The sequence below is a fragment of the Anolis carolinensis genome, chromosome 4, assembly GCF_035594765.1.
Source record: "Anolis carolinensis isolate JA03-04 chromosome 4, rAnoCar3.1.pri, whole genome shotgun sequence".
NCBI classification, from domain to species: domain Eukaryota; kingdom Metazoa; phylum Chordata; class Lepidosauria; order Squamata; family Dactyloidae; genus Anolis; species Anolis carolinensis.
The window spans coordinates 221,789,657-221,808,048 of NC_085844.1; the positions used below are offsets into that span (position 1 = coordinate 221,789,657).

Below are 18,392 nucleotides of genomic sequence, written 5' to 3' on the forward strand. Positions count from 1 at the left end.
GAGACAATGTTTTGTCTTTTACGTCTTTGAACAGGGCTGTTACCAGTCTTTTGGGCCATTTGAGGAGTTATTCTGGGATCTTGGTCAGCTATCTTAATTTATGCTGGGCTGGACACTGACAAAAGATGGAAAAGTGAAGGTCAACGCTCCATGCCTCTATAATGTACTACTTTCAGGATTGATTGAGCAGGTGGCATACATCAGACCTTCAGGTCACCAGACATTGAATGTTGCTAAAACCAGTGGAACCATCAAGTATTCACACACTTACTGTTTGTCATGCTGATCAAAACCACGAATAGACAACATGCACCTTCCTAGAAGTTGTTGAATTGAAGTTCCCCTAGTCTTAGTTTAGAATGCCAAATCTTAGGTGCTGGCCCTGAGCCTTGTGTCTTAATCGATCATCTCCAGACAAGGGTGCAAGTTCTTCAGTTTTGAGGGGCCCAGTTCCAGGCAAGAAGACTGTTTGTAAACTTCCTGTTCACCTTGTAGAGCAGCATCATGCTATAATTTGCAATGCATAATTGCTTATTTGCTGAAACAGAATAGGTGAGAAGGAATTATCATTTCAGCTTGATCTGGGAGCAATCTCTTTAATTAGAATTTCTGTATGAATTTCTAAACGGGAAAATATGGTGTGTATGTGGGTGTTTGACAATCTGTGAGCAATGGCAGTTAGTACCTAATGCATAATATTTGATGGCACCAGCAGGATCCATTCCTAGGTCTCAAGTTTTGGCTTGGACCCTCTGGGCCAGGGGAGAACGCAGACAGACAATCCTAGTCCTGGCTAACAAAGTCAAAAGGGAGGAATGTTTGGAGCTACAGTCCAGAAACATTGGAAAGGCCATTGCATTGTCCATCCATGATCAAGATGAACACTTGTTAAAGAGTTGGTATCCCATTTTAAATTCTTTGTTTACCTTCTGTTGAATTCTGGGATTTGCAGTTTCAGGAGGAAACTTTAAAATCCTCAGCTAGAGAGGTCCAAGGTATCACTAAACTACAAATCCCAGAATTTTGCAGGAGGCAGCCACAGGATATAAAGTGGATTGCAAACTTTTTAAAGTAGGATGTCAACTCTATAAATGTAGTGTGATAATGGTTTTGATGCAATAGCCACTTCTTTGGGAATATATCCTGAGGTACTCAAGGGATAAAACAACTGTGACAAAGTGGGGCAGGGAAATTTTTTTAGTAGTGGTTGTAAGTCTTGTAAAATCCTCTCATTATTACTAACTTTAGCTTCTTTTCCAAGGGTTAAAATAAACCAAGTCTGCTCACAGGCTGTTTCTGATTTAATTAGTTTCACTTGTAGGGAAACTGAGAAGAAAATTATAGGAGGAGACTCTCATTTTTAAAGAGCTACATATTTGGATAAGTGTTATTTGTTTCCTGTATTTAAACATAGAAGGAAGCAAGAGCAGAATAGAAGCTTTCAAACACCAGCTACATGCACTGCTACAGCTGTATTTGCTTTGAATTACAACTGACATCAGACTATGCCATATTTCCAGACTATGCCATATTTCCAGTCTACATCATATTTCCAGCCTTAATCTATAGCCACTTCTGTAATCAAATGGCAGATGTTCAAGCTGAAGTAAGAGGGTATTTTGTTTTTCCGATTGTTTTTTTAAATGAGATAAGGTTTTAGTTTTCTGTTATATTGCAGCAAACATTCTGCCATCACCTCAATTCTCCTTCTCCTGGAGTTACGGAAATGAATCCAGCCATTACTTGCTTTATTTAATTTTTCGGGTCCACTTAAAGCAACTCAGTAGAGCTCAGGATTAATGAGGCTAAATGGAGAATGCGAAGCCAATCTGATAATGTATTGTTTATCAAGAGGAAGGAGGTGTTTTGTTTTTGTTCTTTTTCCAAGCAAAGTTTTCGCCAAAAGCAAACAATGCTTATTTGTATTGAGCCATTTCTATTGGCCATGTAGTATGTATAATGGTTTTTAGAGGAGTGCTATTAGATCACCAGTTGATTGTGGTAGGTAATTCCAGGGTGAGACCAGGCTATTGTTACAGTTCACAGGATGCAGTCCTGTTACACTGAAGAATATTGTCTGAGCACTTGCCTTTTTAAAACTGAGCCAAAGCCTGCATGGGTGTTGCTTAACCTTTGACTCCAAACCATTCCTTTTAACTCAGGGATGGGCAAATGGCATTTAGATTGCAACTGCAAGAATTATTAGCTTTTGGCTAGGGTTGATGGAGTTACATTCCACAACATCTGGAAGGACTTGATGGCCTCTATTTGCTTTGATCACAAATGTGTTAGAATCGATTGTGTGCTTATTTCCTGGCAAAGCATGTGGAGTACAAAAATGCTAGAATCTCATTCACATGTTGCTATTTAATTAGAGATACAGATGGGGGGGAAGCAGGATGATAGAGATTTGCTTGAAACATGGCTGTTTTAATTTATAGATTGATACAGATTTTTAAATGATTACATTATTTCAAGTTGCTGTGTAGTGTTTCTCACCATAGTGGGCAAATCTGTGATCAGCTGAGGTTTATGCCTCCTTAACTTTTTTTTTTTCCTAAGTCTATCGTTGAGTAACACTTTTATTTTACTTGGTATATATCTCACTTTTCTTCTTTTTTAGGACCCAAGATAGCCCACAGCATTTAAAAAAAACAAGATAAAGTTAAAATATTATGTATAGAAATATTTTTAAAAAACTTAAATATAGTAGAGTCTTGCTTATCCAACATTCTGTATTATCCAATGCAGTCTGCCTTCCGCCTGGATCCACAGCTGTTTCTCTAGGCAGCAATGTATAGCGGGCCAACACACCCAACAACACAAGTGCAGCCACGCTCTCAAACAAGTGGCAGACTTGTTATAAAACATGATGTTTTGGTGCTTAATTTGTAAAATCATAACGTAATTTGATGTTTAATGGGCTTTTCCTCAATCCCTCCTTATTATCCAACATTTTTGCTTATCCAATGTTCTGCCGGCCCGTTTATGTTGGCTAAGCAAGACTCTACTGCAGTAACATGATTAAAAACAAGACTATAGCAGTAAAAAATGCTTGATTTAAATAATAATAAAAATAAAAATACAGCACCAACTACTGTGTAACTAACCTAAATCCACTAAATCAGATGCTCTGTGTTTATGTAAATCCCATTGATTCATTGGTCCTGCTCTAAATGGACATTTAGCAACTGTATTTAGGCTAAGAGTTTCTGCTGGAACAATTACACGGGTCATAGTGTGTTCTATTTTGTAGTACAGAACAAAAGGCTGACTTCAGTTTGATACCTGAGGCTTATCTAGAGGAAGCTCAAAGAGTGTCTCAGTGGCATTACCCATGCTTTGAATGGGAAGGCCCCAGTTTTGTTCTCTGGGCATATTCAAGTAGGTTTGGGGGTAAAGCTCATACATTACAACCTGGGTAGTTGTTGGTAGTCACTGCTGATCACACAGGGCTTCATGGTCTGAAGAGTATAGAGCAGCTTCCTGTATTTATTGTTTGCTAAATGAGTGCTAAGGATTAGCTGATACAGTTCGAACATTTAATAATATCACTACATGGACATTTTTTTACAATTATGGCATCTCTATGTGTCACATTTGGATATTTCAACAGCTCGTCCTTTACCGTGGGTGTTAATTGCACCTTCAGGGAATTTGTAGTGAACAACTGCCACTTACAGAAGGTTGTTGGAAAGTACTTCATTTGATGGTAATACAATTAGACTGGGGAAGAATATAGAAACAGAATAAAGTTAGAATAGGGTAGAATAAATTGTTTAATTAATTAAATGTAACAAAAACCGCGATTAGAACAGTTAAAGCATAAATGACTAATTAAAAATAATAGTAAAATGTTTTGTATATGCCAACCTGTGGAAAATTTCTCTAGCTTCTATATCCAAAATTTCTTAAATGTTTGTTTGATTCAACCAAAAATTGATGTTTTGGGTTTAGTGCACATGGTTACACCTTTTAAGGATGAATTTGGCCAGTTGAGCTAAATGTTAGTGATGTAATATGGACAGTGCTTCCTCGAGGCATGTCATGTGCATGTGTCTGTTTGAGGCTCCTTTTTGTCTGGAAGCTTTGTTTGCCGCACATTTGTTTCGTCTGAGAGTGAATCTTGGATATTTGCAAATGCTTGTGTGTATTCAAATAGCATTTTTTGATGTTCACTGATAGTGTAGTTGGAATCTGAGTACTTTTATTATAGTAAAGAGATTCAAAGTACTTCAAGGCTGGAAAGATTTGCATTTATCATCTACCATAATTATCTGTAAATCTTACTGGTCTACAGTAGAGTCTCACTTATCCAACACTCGCTTATCCAACATTCTGGATTATCCAATGCATTTTTGTAGTCAATGTTTTCAATACATTGTAATATTTTGGTGCTAAATTTGTAAGTCCAGTAATTATTACATAGCATTACTGCATAATGAACTACCTTTTCTGTCGAATTTGTTGCATAACATGATGTTTTGGTACTTAATTTGTAAAATCACAACCTAATTTGATGTTTAATAGGCTTTTCCTTAATCCCTCCTTATTATCCAACATATTCACTTATCCAACATTCTGCCGGCCCATTTATGTTGGATAAGTGAGACTCTACTGTATTTAGCTTTGAATGTGTGCTTCCTACTAAGATATATATTTTTGATTTGATATAATAATATGAACAATTTACATTGGACCCTTAGTATCCATTTGGGGTTTGGTTCCAGGATTCCCTGTGGATACCAAAATCTGTGGATACTCAAGGATCTTTAAATACAATGGTATAGTAAAATGGCAACCAGCTCAAATGAATGCTGGAGAGAATCTGAGGATCTTTGAAATGATAAGAGGCTATAATAATAATAATAATAAAACTTTATTTATATCCCGCCACCATCTCCCCAATGGGGACTCGGGGCGGCTAACATGGGGCCATGCCCAGAGCAATACAACATAATAAAATATAGAAACAACATATCATAACACCATTTAAAATACAATAAATAATAATAAACAGAACATCAAGAAATCAAAAAAACAATAAAGCAAGGGCAGGCCGCTTGAACACAGAGATAAAACCCGGAGTGAGAGGGACAGAGGAGTACTCCACTATGGGCAGGGACATTTGGAAGGGGTAATCTAGAGGATAGATGTTCGGAGGGGAGTAATACGGAGATATATATAACAGATATATATATATATATATATATATATATATATATATATATATATATAGAGAGAGAGAGAGAGAGAGAGAGAGAGAGAGAGAGAGAGAGAGAGAGAGAGAGAGAGAGAGATAACAGAGCATGCCAGCCAGTGCCTACATATGAACACAGTATTCAGCACAGGACAAAAACAAAGTTTGGTTTTCAGAATTTTTGGACTATTTTTGATCTTTGATTGATTAAATCAGTGTAGAATGTTTATATTTATGTCATTCTTATATATGGTTTTATTGTTATACTTGTTTGTTGTTTGTACTGTTTTTAAAATGTTGTGAGCCACTTTGGGTCCCATTCAGGGGGAAAAGCGGAATATAAAGAATTATTATTATTAACCCAACACCATCTACATTGAAATCATAAAAAAATTAGTAACAGGTCAAAGAAATAATCCCTGGATGTGTTTAGGAAGAAACCTTCAAGTGTCCTTTGAAAGACTCAAACATTTTTGTTTACTTATGTATGGTATACCTGACTTGCTTGTTTCATTTCATATGTGCACATTATTGGTTTTGGCTAAAAACAGCTTGATTTGGGGAGTTGTTTGTTGTTATTCGTTCAGTTGCTTCTGACTCTTCATGTCCTCATGGATCAGCCCACGCCAGAGTTCCCTGTCGGCCGTCACCCCCCCCCCCCCCACCTCCTTCAGGGTCAAGCCAGTCACTTCCAGGATACCATCCATCCATCTGGCCCTTGGTCGACCCCCCTTCCTTTTTCCTTCCATTTTTCCCAGCATCATTCTCTTCTCTAAGCTTTCCTGTCTTCTCATTATGTGGTGGAAGTACTTCATCTTTGCCTCTAATATCCTTCCCTCCAGTGAGCAGCTAGGCATTATTTCCTGGTTGGATCTTCTTGCGGTCCAAGGCACTCTCAGAATTTTCCTCTAACACCATCTTCGCTCAGCCTTCCTTATGGTCCAGCTCTCACATCCATAGGTTACTATGGGGAATACCATTGCTTAACTATGCTGACCTTCGTTGCCAGTGTGATGTCTGTACTCTTCACTATTTTATCAAGGTTGGTCATTGCTGTCCTCTTAAGAAGTAAACATCTTCTGACTTCCTGGCTGCAGTCTGCATCTTCAGTAATCTTTGCACCTAGAAATACAAAGTCTGTCACTGCACTCCACATTTTCTCCCTCTATTTTCCATTTATCAATCAGTCTGGTTGCCATCATCTTGGTTTTCTTGATATTTAACTGCAGCCCAGCTTTTGCACTTTCTTCTTTCACCTTGGTTATAAGGCTCCTCAGCTCCTCCTCACTTTCAGCCATCAAAGTGGTATCATCTGCATAAGATTGTTAATGTTTCTTACAGCAGTTTTAACTCCAACCTTGGATTCATCAAGCCTCACACATCACATGATGTATTCTGCATACTAGTTGAATAGGTAGGGTGAGAGTATACATCCCTGCCCTACTCTATTCCCAGTCTTGAACCAGTCTGTTGTTCTGTGGACTGTTCTTACTGTTGCTACTTAGCCAATATACAGATTCCTCAGGAGACAGACAAGGTGATTTGGTATCCCCATGCCACCAAGAACTTTCCACAATTTATTATGATCCACACAGTCAAAAGCTTTAGAATAGACAATAAAACAGAAATAGATGTTTTTCTGAAACTTCCTTCCTTCCTCCATTATCCAGCAGATATTGGCAATTTGGTCTCTTGTTCTTCTGCCTTTTCTAAACACAACTTGTACATCTGGCAACTCTCGCTCCATGTATTGCTGGAGTCTACCTTGTAGGAGATTGAGCATTACCTTACTGGCATGTAAAATAAGTGCCACTGTACAATAGTTTGAGCATTCTTTAGCATTTCCCTTTTTTGGTATGGGGATAGTTTTGGGGAGAGGGGAATGTAATCTATATTTTCTTTTCATGTCATTTCTACCACTAGTACCAAATGTTCCATTAAAGAATTAACACCTAGGAAAACCTCTCCATTGTTAACCTGTAAAAGATCGTTATTAATGTAATATATTAATCAATACATCTGCTTGCATTTATGGACTCTTCTTGAAAGCATGGCTATGAGAATTTTTATTATGAGTGCCTGCACTTCTGAATGTACAGTAGAGTCTCACTTATCCAAGCTAAACGGGCCGGCAGAAGCTTGGATAAGCGAATATCTTGGATTATAAGGATGGATTGAGGAAAAGCCTATTAAACATCAAATTAGGTTATGATTTTACAAATTAAGCACCAAAACATCATGTTGTACAACAAACTTGACAAAAAAGTAGTTCAATACGCAGTAATGTTATGTTGTAATTACTGTATTTACGAATTTAGCACCAAAATATCACGATATATTGAAAACATTGACTACAAAAATGGCTTGGATTATCCAGAGGCTTGGATAAGCGAGGCTTGGATTAGTGAGACTCTACTGTATTACTATATCACTAGTTATCTATTCAAATGAACAAGATCCTGAAAGTTGCTTGCTGGCTCATTCAACAATTAAATTCATATTCACTATAACAGATCCTACATTTTTCTTTCTGAATACCAATGAGATGTCAATTCAACACTAATGAAAAAAACACTTTTGATAGAAACTTGGTTTCTGGAAATGTTATTCAAAAATAATTCTTTTGCCTAGGGACCAATGAAAGGTAGAATTAAAGTGTTCCTTTGACACCAGAATCATATGGTATCCAAAGTCTTCCGAATAGGTCACAGCTGTTTGTTAACTTTTTATGCATATCTTCTATATGTGTACTGAAACCAATCTTTTATAGAGATTTTACTGAAATTCCCACTGAGCTTTGGAAGGATGGGCAGTAGAAAGATCAGTTTAGGCTATATGTGTACCCATATTTATTTTACCACTGTTGAGCTAACAGTCATTATTATTTACCAGAAGGGAAGATGGTTGTTTGATGTGCAAATAGGTGTAAGTTGAAGGTGAGAACTGATGTCACACTTACTGATACAAAAACCTATTGTTTTCCCATCCCATGAATGCTACAGAATGTTATTAGAATCTTCTATTGAATGAGACTGTCTCTATGTGAAAATATTGAGTTTGTGTGTGTGTGTGTGTGTGTGTTTTAAAAAAACAAACCAATACTTTTTTCCCTCAGCTTTCTGTTAGCAAAAACAGTTCGAGAGAAGGTGATAAACAAACAGGTGAAATTGGACATTTGGAGCATGAATGGCAAATGTTAAGGCATGTCCAACCTGATTTGAGGGAATGCCGCTTCACAGGATGGACATTGCAAAGCTCAATGTTGTGTGCTTTTAGGGAGATGGAGTATGTGTAAAGAAAAGCTGGGCCCAGTCAATAAGCAAGATTACTACTTCCCATAGCTAAATCTTCAAAGGACTATGAGATGATAAAGCTTTTACAGATCTTTAAGTGGTTGGTTAAACTGACATGTGAAAGCAGTACATTTCCATACCAAAAATCACTTCCTTCAGAGGCAAAACTTTCTCTGAAGAGATTGTTTTTAATGCATGTTCTACTGTGAAGACTCATGTATTAATGCATGTAGTATGCTGTCAAGGATTATATTTTTCCTGTCTCTGCTAATATATTGGAATTTATTAACTTCCTTTTATATATGTTCCTGAACCAGAAGATCCATGTTTCACTTTGGCCTTTAAACCCAGGCGTTTGCTCTATGATGAATTATCCCTTTTTTGATGACACCATTATCTCCACAAAATAACAGGTTCTTGGCAAGAGACATCTTACATTTTGGAAAACGTGTCTTAGCACTGTGGCCAGTTGTTGACAAGTCGAGTGTCAGGCTGCATTATGAGGCTAGGTCAGGATAGAACAGTTCTGCTTTGAAAAAGCCCAGATAAGGAGAGATACTTTTACTTGTTGAAGAAAATATACTGGGGTCTGGAAGGTTAGAGAACACATTAAGATGTCCAACCTCACTTCATATAAACATGTTATAAAATATAAATATATGACACAGTGAGTGAAGCAGATGTGTTCCTGGACATGAAAAGTTGGTTCCATATGCAAAGATATGATGGGAAAAATAGGGATAGGTTTCTATATCACAAAAAAGAAGAGTAGTTCAACATGTTTCAGTCAACTTTTCCTTCAAAACGAATAATATGCACATGTTAAATGAACAACCGGATAAAGCAAGCCTTGGATAAGTAAATCAAACATCTTGAGCCTTGAAGGTTTCTTCCAAAATGTATCTGGAATCATATTTCTTTTTTTCACCAGCCCCACTTTTCTTATGATTTCTGTTTAGGTTGCCAAATTTCTGCTCTCATTGAGATCCCTCAATATTAAGTGATCATAGAGTAAAATCTTAGACAAAATCTAGGCTTGTGACTCAATATAATGGCTTTTCTTGATTTCGAACATCTTTACCTGATGAAGAAACCAGTAAAACTTTGAAAACTTTCATAATATATTTTATTTTTGCAGTAGGTCAAATAAAGGCATTGTTTTGTAAATGTCTAGATGTATATCTTTTATCATAGGGATTGCTGGTTTATCTTTTGTGCTTTCCTATTTTGCTGTTCATAGACACTCCATAAGGAAACTGCTGTTTACGTTACCTGTTGCAGGCAGGCACACATAGCTACTGTAGGATCTACTACAGTAAAATCTTGTTTACTATCTACACATTGCTTAAACTCAGTAGTAGGAAGGACCAAATGTGAGACCCAAGCTGGGTATTTCCCCCAACAAACATTCAAAGCATAGTACAACTCTAGCATGTCTATTCAGGATTGAGCTTTGATGCAACTGCTTTTAGACACATAAAGCAAGGGTCTGTTCCATCCAACAGCATCCTGAGTTTGAAATATTCCTTTATCTCCGATCACTGATGTGAGATAAGAGCAGAAGAAGTTTGTGACCAGTGGGGACCCATTGCAGTTCACACCGAGCCTATAGAGTTCCATCTGTGATATGCCAGGATTGCAGCATCCTCTGAATGGAAGGCAATAATAGCATGTATTTTTGCAGGCAACGTGCACTTTCTAATTGATGACTAACTTCTTTATTCCTTGGTTTCTGCTTAGTATCCATACAAAGAGCCAGGAGGTTTCTGTGTTGAAACCTCATGACTATGAAAATATATATATTTTCTTTTAATCCTTTGCATGTTACCAGATGCCTCTACCACCTTCTTTTTTCTAAATGAGGATGTGTCAAGAGTCAGGAGGTTTCAACACAGAACACAGAAACCTCCTGACTCTTGAGACACTGGTAACATGCAAAGGATTAACAGAAAAATTAAACTTCATTTGGATTAAAGTGTCGCTAGGATTCAAAAAAGTAAGGTAGAAATGCCAACAGATCTGCCTGCAGAAGAATTAGAAAGGTTTTGGGGGCAGAGGAGAAATGGTTACAAATGTCTTTAAATAGATCACATTAAAAATTAAAGACAGTTTTTCCAGTTTTTCCTTTTTGACATTTCTCTTCTGGTAGCAGGAGAAAGAAGAAATAAAGTAGGCAAGAACACTGTTTCCAGACTACCAGATATAAGCGGGAAAAATCAAAGTGATAATTTTTGGCTAGTGTTAGTTTTATTATTTGGAAGAAAGTTAATCTAACTGTGTTGGGACAAAACCCAGAAATTTAGATGAATTGTTCTTGAACATCAACCATTTCTTACACAAATTCAGTTCCCTCCAGTGTTTCACAGATAAAAACTAGGATGTGTGTGACTGAGCAACATCAGAGTGTAACCAAAGGGATGTGGCAGGCAACAAGAGGGCAAAAATTAGTGAGAAAGAACATGAAAAACTAGTATTTTAAGAAGAGAAATTCTGGACTTTAAAAAACTGAGTAGAGACAGTCCCTGAGTTATAAACATCTGACTTACAAATGACTCATCGTTGAGAACGGGGGTGAGACAACATGAGAGAAATCTACCCCTAGGGAGGGAAATTCACTCCTGAAAGAGTTTTCATGGGAAAAAGGTGTCTCTGCTGAAGCTTCCTTGTTTCCACAATGAGCCAAATTTTTCAAAATCCATCTCTGCCAGAGACAGAAAGTGAGGTGAAATCTTCTTAACAGGGGCACAGATCATTCCCTATGCTATCTGAAACTATTTGGCTGGAGTTAAACCTGTTCTGAATTATGCACAAATTCAACTTAAGAACAAACCTTAGAACCAATCTTGTTCATAATTTGGGAAATTCACATAATTTGTGAAAGTCAGGTGAAGTTTTATTATACGGAATGTTCTCCTTTGCTGGAAGATACAACATGGTCTTTGTAATACAAGAAGAAAGTAAGAAGAGTCCTCCTGAATCGGGTTGATAGTCCATCTAATCCAGATTTCTGCTTGTTACACTGATCAGGTGGCAAGATTCTTATTCTAGCTCAAAGATGAGAACTTTTCCAGTGTTTGTCTCTCAGAAGTTGTTCCTCCAAAAATGTGCTTCTGTTTAGGCTTCTTGGTATTATGCTCAGAGCAAATAGTAGGGGCTAGGGGCATGAAGGATGCTCACAAATGTTCTCATCCTTTTAAAACGAATATTACTATTTTGAAAAAACAAAGAGGAATAAAAATGGATGTTGCTTTTTCTTTTTTCTTTTTGCAAAAACATTTGTGTGTGTGTGTGTGTGTGTGTATGTGTGTGCAAAATGTTTTTTTTTCTCAAAAAGTTCCTCAAAATGATACAAGTTATTTTTGCTTTTAAGTAAGAACAAAATAATTGAAAATTGTCATTCCTGGTAGGAAAAAAATATTAGACAGGTGGAAGGTAGCAGCAACTGAGAAAACACTATGAACCTTTTGCTCAGATGAGGCTTGTAGCTCAAATAGAATTTTAAACATTTGCTAAAATCACATAATAGCTTTTAGTCATTATTTTTCAAAGCAGGTTATTGAGGGTTGTTACTAATCAAAGTGACATGTATTAGCTTTCTCCCCTCATCGCTTTAAGTGTAACACCTAATCACATTATTTTTATTACCGTATGTTTTTAAATATGAAAATACAATTTTAAAACAGAAAAATTGCAAGAATCCCACAACTATATTTTAGAAGTAAAAAGTAAATGTTCTCCGTTATACTAAAAGCAATAATGTGGCTACTTCACAATTACTGATCCAGCCATGATTATTACTACATTATCCAAAGAGTGCATTCTTGATGGTTAAAATACTCAGGAAAGGCTCTTATCTTGTGAAGGCTGGACTGGTGTTTATCTCCTGGATTCAGAGTGTTATACAGGCCAGAGTTTGTTTTAGCCTTTAGATCTGTCTTCCGTCCTCCATCTCAACACACAACTCATAAATCAGTGCTTGGCTTTTGCTCAACTGGCTTAACTCTCTTGCTCTGCAATATGCTGCTCTCTTCTTAATTATGCATCTTTGCTGCCAAAAAGCACTAGGATCTATGGAATTGAAGGACACATCATCAATATGAGACATTTCCTATTAGTAATGGCTCTGCCGTTCTTGCTCCCAGCTAACTGGCAGTGCCGCCACCCCCTTTAGTGTTGAGTTATGCCCATTTCCCAAACCGTCCTCAAGAGGGTCACACAGTCTTACAGGGCCTACAGGGACCATTCAACTGAGAGCATTGCATGACTACAGAGCATTGGCATAATTTTATAGCAGTTCTGTTTCTCAGTATTCAGGAATACAGTGCCATTTCTTTTCTTTCTTTTTTTCTTAGAGCATTTTTGCTTTGCAAGCAACAAGTTTCTGGCAATTGAAAATCCTACTTGCTCATCATTTCTCTGCCTTGAGACTGTGCCTAGGTGATTTTCCTTCTGAAGAACAATAAGAATATGTTCACTTTGCATTCTGTATTAGATCCAAGCCAGAATTCATAACTTTGTCACAACTAACATATGTCCTGAAAAGGGGGGGGGGGGGGGGCAACAAAGCTAAGAGGTTGACTGTGGGCACAGGATAAGAAAGGGTATTAATTCCTAGCTGGAATGCAATTGCTTACTCTAATTGAAATATATATCAAGGAATTAGCAAAAATTGATCCTGCATACATTCTGGTCTAATCGGTTTCCCTTTAAAGGGACAGGAAAAGTTAGGAATGTGGCTGAGTGTTGAAAAAGACAGAGAGAACTGATTTACTGTTCTGTTGAGTTATCTTTTAAAGGAAATGTGGTTTCCTAAATTTAACTCTTTCGCAACATAATCTAAATGCTATTTAAATTCGAAAACAGATGTTTTCAGAAATGTATTGAGAACATGCCTGTAGATTAATCTGTTGGAAAAGTAGATTGTTTTAATCTACAGTTGTATGTTTTTGATTTAAATACAGTAGACTCTCGCTTATCCAACATAAATGGGCCTGCAGAACGTTGGATAAACAAAAATCTTGGAAAATAAGGGGTTAAGGAAAAGCCTATTAAACATCAAATTAAGTTAAGGTTTTACAAATTAAATACCAAAATATCATGTTTTACAACAAGTCTGCCACTTGTTTGGGAGTGTGCTGCACTTGTGTTGCTGTTGGGCATGTTGGCCCGCCTAGAGAAAGTTGTGGATATGAGTGGGAGGCAGACTGCATTGGATAATACAGAACGTTGGATAAGTGAAGGTTGGATAAACGAGACTCTACTGTAGTAGAAAAAGAAGAAAACCGCATTTCCGATGAATAGGATCAAAGAAGCCACAGCTTTGAGTTTGAAAGTCCTGAGTTGCAGATAGGATGTTGCAGATAGGATGACTTGGAAGTCTCTCATTCAGAGGTTGGCCATAAGTTGAAGTCAGCTTGAGGACAGTTAACACACAATCTCATGCAAGAAGTAAGACTACTTTGTGAACCTTTGTGAACATGTAATTTAGATATTCTTGGAGTAGTACATGGTTCTGGTATAGAAGAAGTAGGAGACCAATGGCAGAGTCCTACTGCTACTTGCACTCCAGCTGTAATTGCATCTGGCGCCTTTACAGTGGGCCTTTGGTACCTGCTGGGATTTGGTTCATGGGCTGCCACTGGATACCAGTGGCCCATTATATACAATCACATAGTAAAATGGTATCCCTTATATAAAATGGCAAAATTGAAGTTTGGTCTTTGGATTTTATTTTCAAACTAAGGATGGTGGAATCCATGGATGTAGAGCTAGTGGACAGATATTTTTAATTTCAGAAAACTGCCTTTACACTCCTCCCAGGAAGGCAGTGGTAGGAGGAAAGGCAGTGTTTTCAGAACCTAGGAAATCCTGAACTCCAGGAAGGCCCAGAAAAGCCCGATGAATCTGCTTTGCTGTCCTTGCCTTCATGACACAGGGGAGGTGAGGGAAAATAATTCAATTAGTTCTTTCCATCTTTCCAGCCACAGAGGTCCCTAGCTGTCTCTTCCACTGCCTCCCTTTGTAGAAGGCAAGGCTTTTTGGAGAAAGCCTATTTTTGAACCTGCTCAAGCCATATCTTGGATCCCGGTGGACCAGGATATGTCCGCCAGCTGGGTGTTCCCCTCTTCTGTGGTGCAAGGAAGGATGCCAAGCCAGGAGTATATACCATCTATTCTATTTAATAAATGGTTCTCATAAATCATAACCATTAGCTGGGCAATGGCATGTGGGTTTCTTTATAGGTTTGGGCAGATAGCTTCCCTCCGGTCCTTTAAGTGATTTATGTTTTAACATACTGTATTTTAAAATCAGATTGTGAACCTGCCTTCAAACTAAAAGTTGGAAGGGACACCCAAAACCATTAAAAAAAATCTTGACAGCCACATGGAAGCTTAAAACAGGTGTTAATAGCCTTTGGACACTTGCCTTTGGTATTTGGCATGAGCTGTTAAGAGCATGCCAATTACTAAACCCAGGGATTACCATGACTATGATTTCCATTGCTTAAGGCAGGAAAGACTGGTTCCAAAACACCTGCTTGTAAGTATTGCATACCATTTTATCAAAGGTTCTGCCCGTGATGGGAAATGGCAGAATGCCAGCAAGTCTTACACTGGGGCTCAGCAATGCAGTGGGGCAACCTTGAAAGACATTTTGTTACTGTTATATTCCTTCAAGTCGTTTCTGACTTTTGACTACACTAAGCAGAACCTATCACAGGATTTTCTTGGGAAGGTTTGTTCTGAGAGGTCTGAGTGTATGGCTTGCCTAGGTTACCCCATGAGTTTCCATGTCTGAGTGAAGATTTGAACATTGGTCTTGGTCTGTCAAGTCTCAGAGACATTAGGAGATACCTTTTAATGAAGATACCTGGGGGGGGGGGGGAGGAGGGTGAGAAGAAGCAGTGTGATCCTTGCAGCATCCTCAGTTCTATACTACATGTGTTTGTTTTTAAGATCCTCTCAGCAGCTGACTTCTTTGCATTTTTTGTTTATTATTTTTGTTACTTATTTATTTTTACATTTATATTCCATTTTTCATCCAGTGTGATTATGTTGGCAAGCGAGTCACCCCTCTCTCCTGTTTTTAGCCTCACAAGAACACCCGTGAGGTAAGAGGATACTGTGATCACATTACGATTTTCATAGCTGAGGGAAGATTCGAACCTGCATCTTTGGCTGGATCTACACTGCTATATAATGCAATTTGGAACTGCATTATATGATCAGTGTAGATTTATATAATGTAGTTCATTAAACTGCAATATATGGGTCTGCGCACTGGCTAAATAGTGCAGTTCCAAACTGCATTATATGACAGTGTAGATCCAGCCTTTGAAATTCAAGTCAATCTAATCTATTGATTCCCAAACTCTGGTCCTCAAGGACTTCAACTCCTAGGATCTCTGACCATTGGCCAAAGGAGCTGAGGCTGCTGCTGGGAGTTAAACTTCTAAACACGTGGAGGACCAGAGTTTGGGAATCAGTGATCTAAGCGATCACATATGCTTGGGATATAGATGTGCAAAAATGAGACCTATTCACATATTGGCATGTTTAGAAGTGGCTCCCTTGGTTGTCTGCATAGTCCAGGATGAGAATTGTATAAACCTCCAGATGTTTTCGGATGGCACCTCCCAACATTTTCCTCTATAGCCCTGCGTTGGCAGTTGCAGTCCAAGAACACCTGGAAGGTGAAATATTTTGTAGTCTTGTCATACACATCACCAAAGAGATTCCATATATGTAGAAGTTGTGTTAAACCATATATATTTAAGTAATCATGCAGGTCCATCTATACACACTCCTACAGCCACCTATAGGAAATACTTTATCTCTTTTTTCCCCCTCAAAGTCAATAAACCAGTTAGGTTGTATTTATTCTGGGATCAGCCTTTTGTAAAGTTTATGGGTCATAATTGCCCATTCAAGACCAAACCACTCTAAAATATATTGTACTGCAACAGGAAAAGCTCATAACAATATACTACCATTGGGAAAATGCATCTACACATTTCCACCCACCTATGGACATGGAGTGAATTAAAAATTTGAGAGCAATTGCAATTATTTTTCTCATCCCTACTACTAATTTTAAAGAGTCAAAATATCACCTGCAATAAGAGTATCCAGTTTTCTACTAGTGGTGTTCTACTTCAGGAGTGAGAAGAGGAAAACAAATATCCCCATATCTTTGCTGTCCTCTAAGCTTTTCTAATGTGTGATAGAAAAATTTGGAGCTGACTGTCAGTCCTGACCTGAATATTTTATTGCAGTAAAATGTGCTAATAAAGTACTGGGAGCTTAGAAAAGGGAAAATCATCAGATCCTTTCCCTCACTATTCCTTCCATACACTTTTTTACGGAGCACAGGGGAGGGAGTGTTTTGCTTTTTGGTAACTGAATGGCAGGTACCCACTCCAGCTATTAATTTCCACCTCTGGGACATTTTCTTTAAGCTGATAGGGACTTGAACTGGCCCGTTTTCTCTCCCCCCCCTTCCTCACTTTCCTATTGAATTATAGCAAGGATTTTAGCAAACTGACCTGTAAACACCAATACAGGCCATTTTCTCTATGTTTGAGGTATCTAATTCCAATTTTGCAATACATGCTGTATAAAAGGTAGGGAAGTCGCTTATGTAAATTTTCAATCAAAACATCAGTATTTGAATTCAATTTCAGAGACATTTAGGGGGTGGGGGGTGGACACAGGCAAAAGAGTGGAACTAAAATAGAAGGATGATTCAGCTTAAAGCTGCTATTGTCAGTCACTGAGTCTTGGGAGAGATGTTTCAATCTGTCAGAATGAGGAAAAATCCTTTACATTAACTAGGAAAGAGTCTAGAAATAGTATACTTATTTCGGGGCTGCTGTTCTTCACTGTAAATTACTAATCCACTCAACCATCCATGCTTGCTATTAGATAACAAAGATTAACAAAAAGCTCAATCTTTTCACCAGAATTGTTCCTTCCATTGTAATACTTTGAGTTGATAAAATTAAGGGTTTTTGACAGTACTGCCATTGTTATTTATTTTATTTTATTTACTTTATGGCTAATGCCCAGCATTTGAAGACCACTTGCATATACCAAGCACGCCTAGAACTCATTAAGTTCCCTTTTCAGTAGGGCTATCTTTTTAAAGAAAGCAAACAAAACACCAGATCAACTCATTTGAAATGTGGTGCTGAGGAACCATGGGCTCCAAGGACTGCTGGAAAGACGAATGAATAGCTCCTAGAACAAATCAAGTCTGAACTTTCACTATAAACCAGTAAAGGTAAAGGTTTTCCCCTAACATTAAGTCTAGTTGTGTCTGACTCTACAGGTTGATGCCCATCTCCATTTCTAAGCCAAAGAGCCGGCGTTGTCTGCAGACACCTCCATGGTCATGTGGCCAACATGACTGCATGGAGCACCATTATTTTCCTGCGGGGAACTCCCTGGATTCTAACCACCGACCTTTTGGTCAGCAAATTCAGCAGCTCAGTGGTTTAACCCACTCACCTCCGGGGGCTCCTACTATAAACCAAGACAACTTTATTAAGGCAGTCATACTTTGGTTATATCATGAGATACATTTGGTTAAATGGAAGGCAGCAGAAAAAGAGGGAAACCACAGTACAGGTGGATTGATTCAATCAAGGAAACCACAGCTTTGATTAGAGCAACCTGATAACCAAGGCTCTTTGAGGCTTTTCAAACATAGAATCACCATAAGTCAAAGTCAGCTTATGGATAAATAATACACATTTTACAAATTCTGGGTAAAGCAGGCTGATACATTTCTGTTTCTCAGTGGCTGCATTGCAACTGTATTTTTGTTGTTTCAAAGCATAGTATCTTTTTGTTTACATCTATATGATACCCATTTCCCATGACAGAAATAAAAACCAA

At 37.9% G+C, this 18,392-nt stretch overlaps 1 protein-coding gene across 2 annotated transcripts in view; it reads left to right on the top strand.

Moving 5' to 3' along the window:
- ppp1r16b (protein phosphatase 1 regulatory subunit 16B) overlaps window positions 1–18,392 on the top strand; it is a 160,700-nt gene that overhangs the window by 23,103 nt on the left and 119,205 nt on the right. Inside the window, exon 1 of one of the 2 annotated variants that reach the window (XM_062978852.1) lies at window positions 1,337–1,606. The exons of the other annotated variant lie outside the window; for it this stretch is intronic. The gene's annotated coding sequence lies outside the window, so the exon portion shown is untranslated. Of the gene's footprint in view, window positions 1–1,336; window positions 1,607–18,392 lie in introns of those variants that run through there. 2 annotated transcript variants of the gene reach the window in all.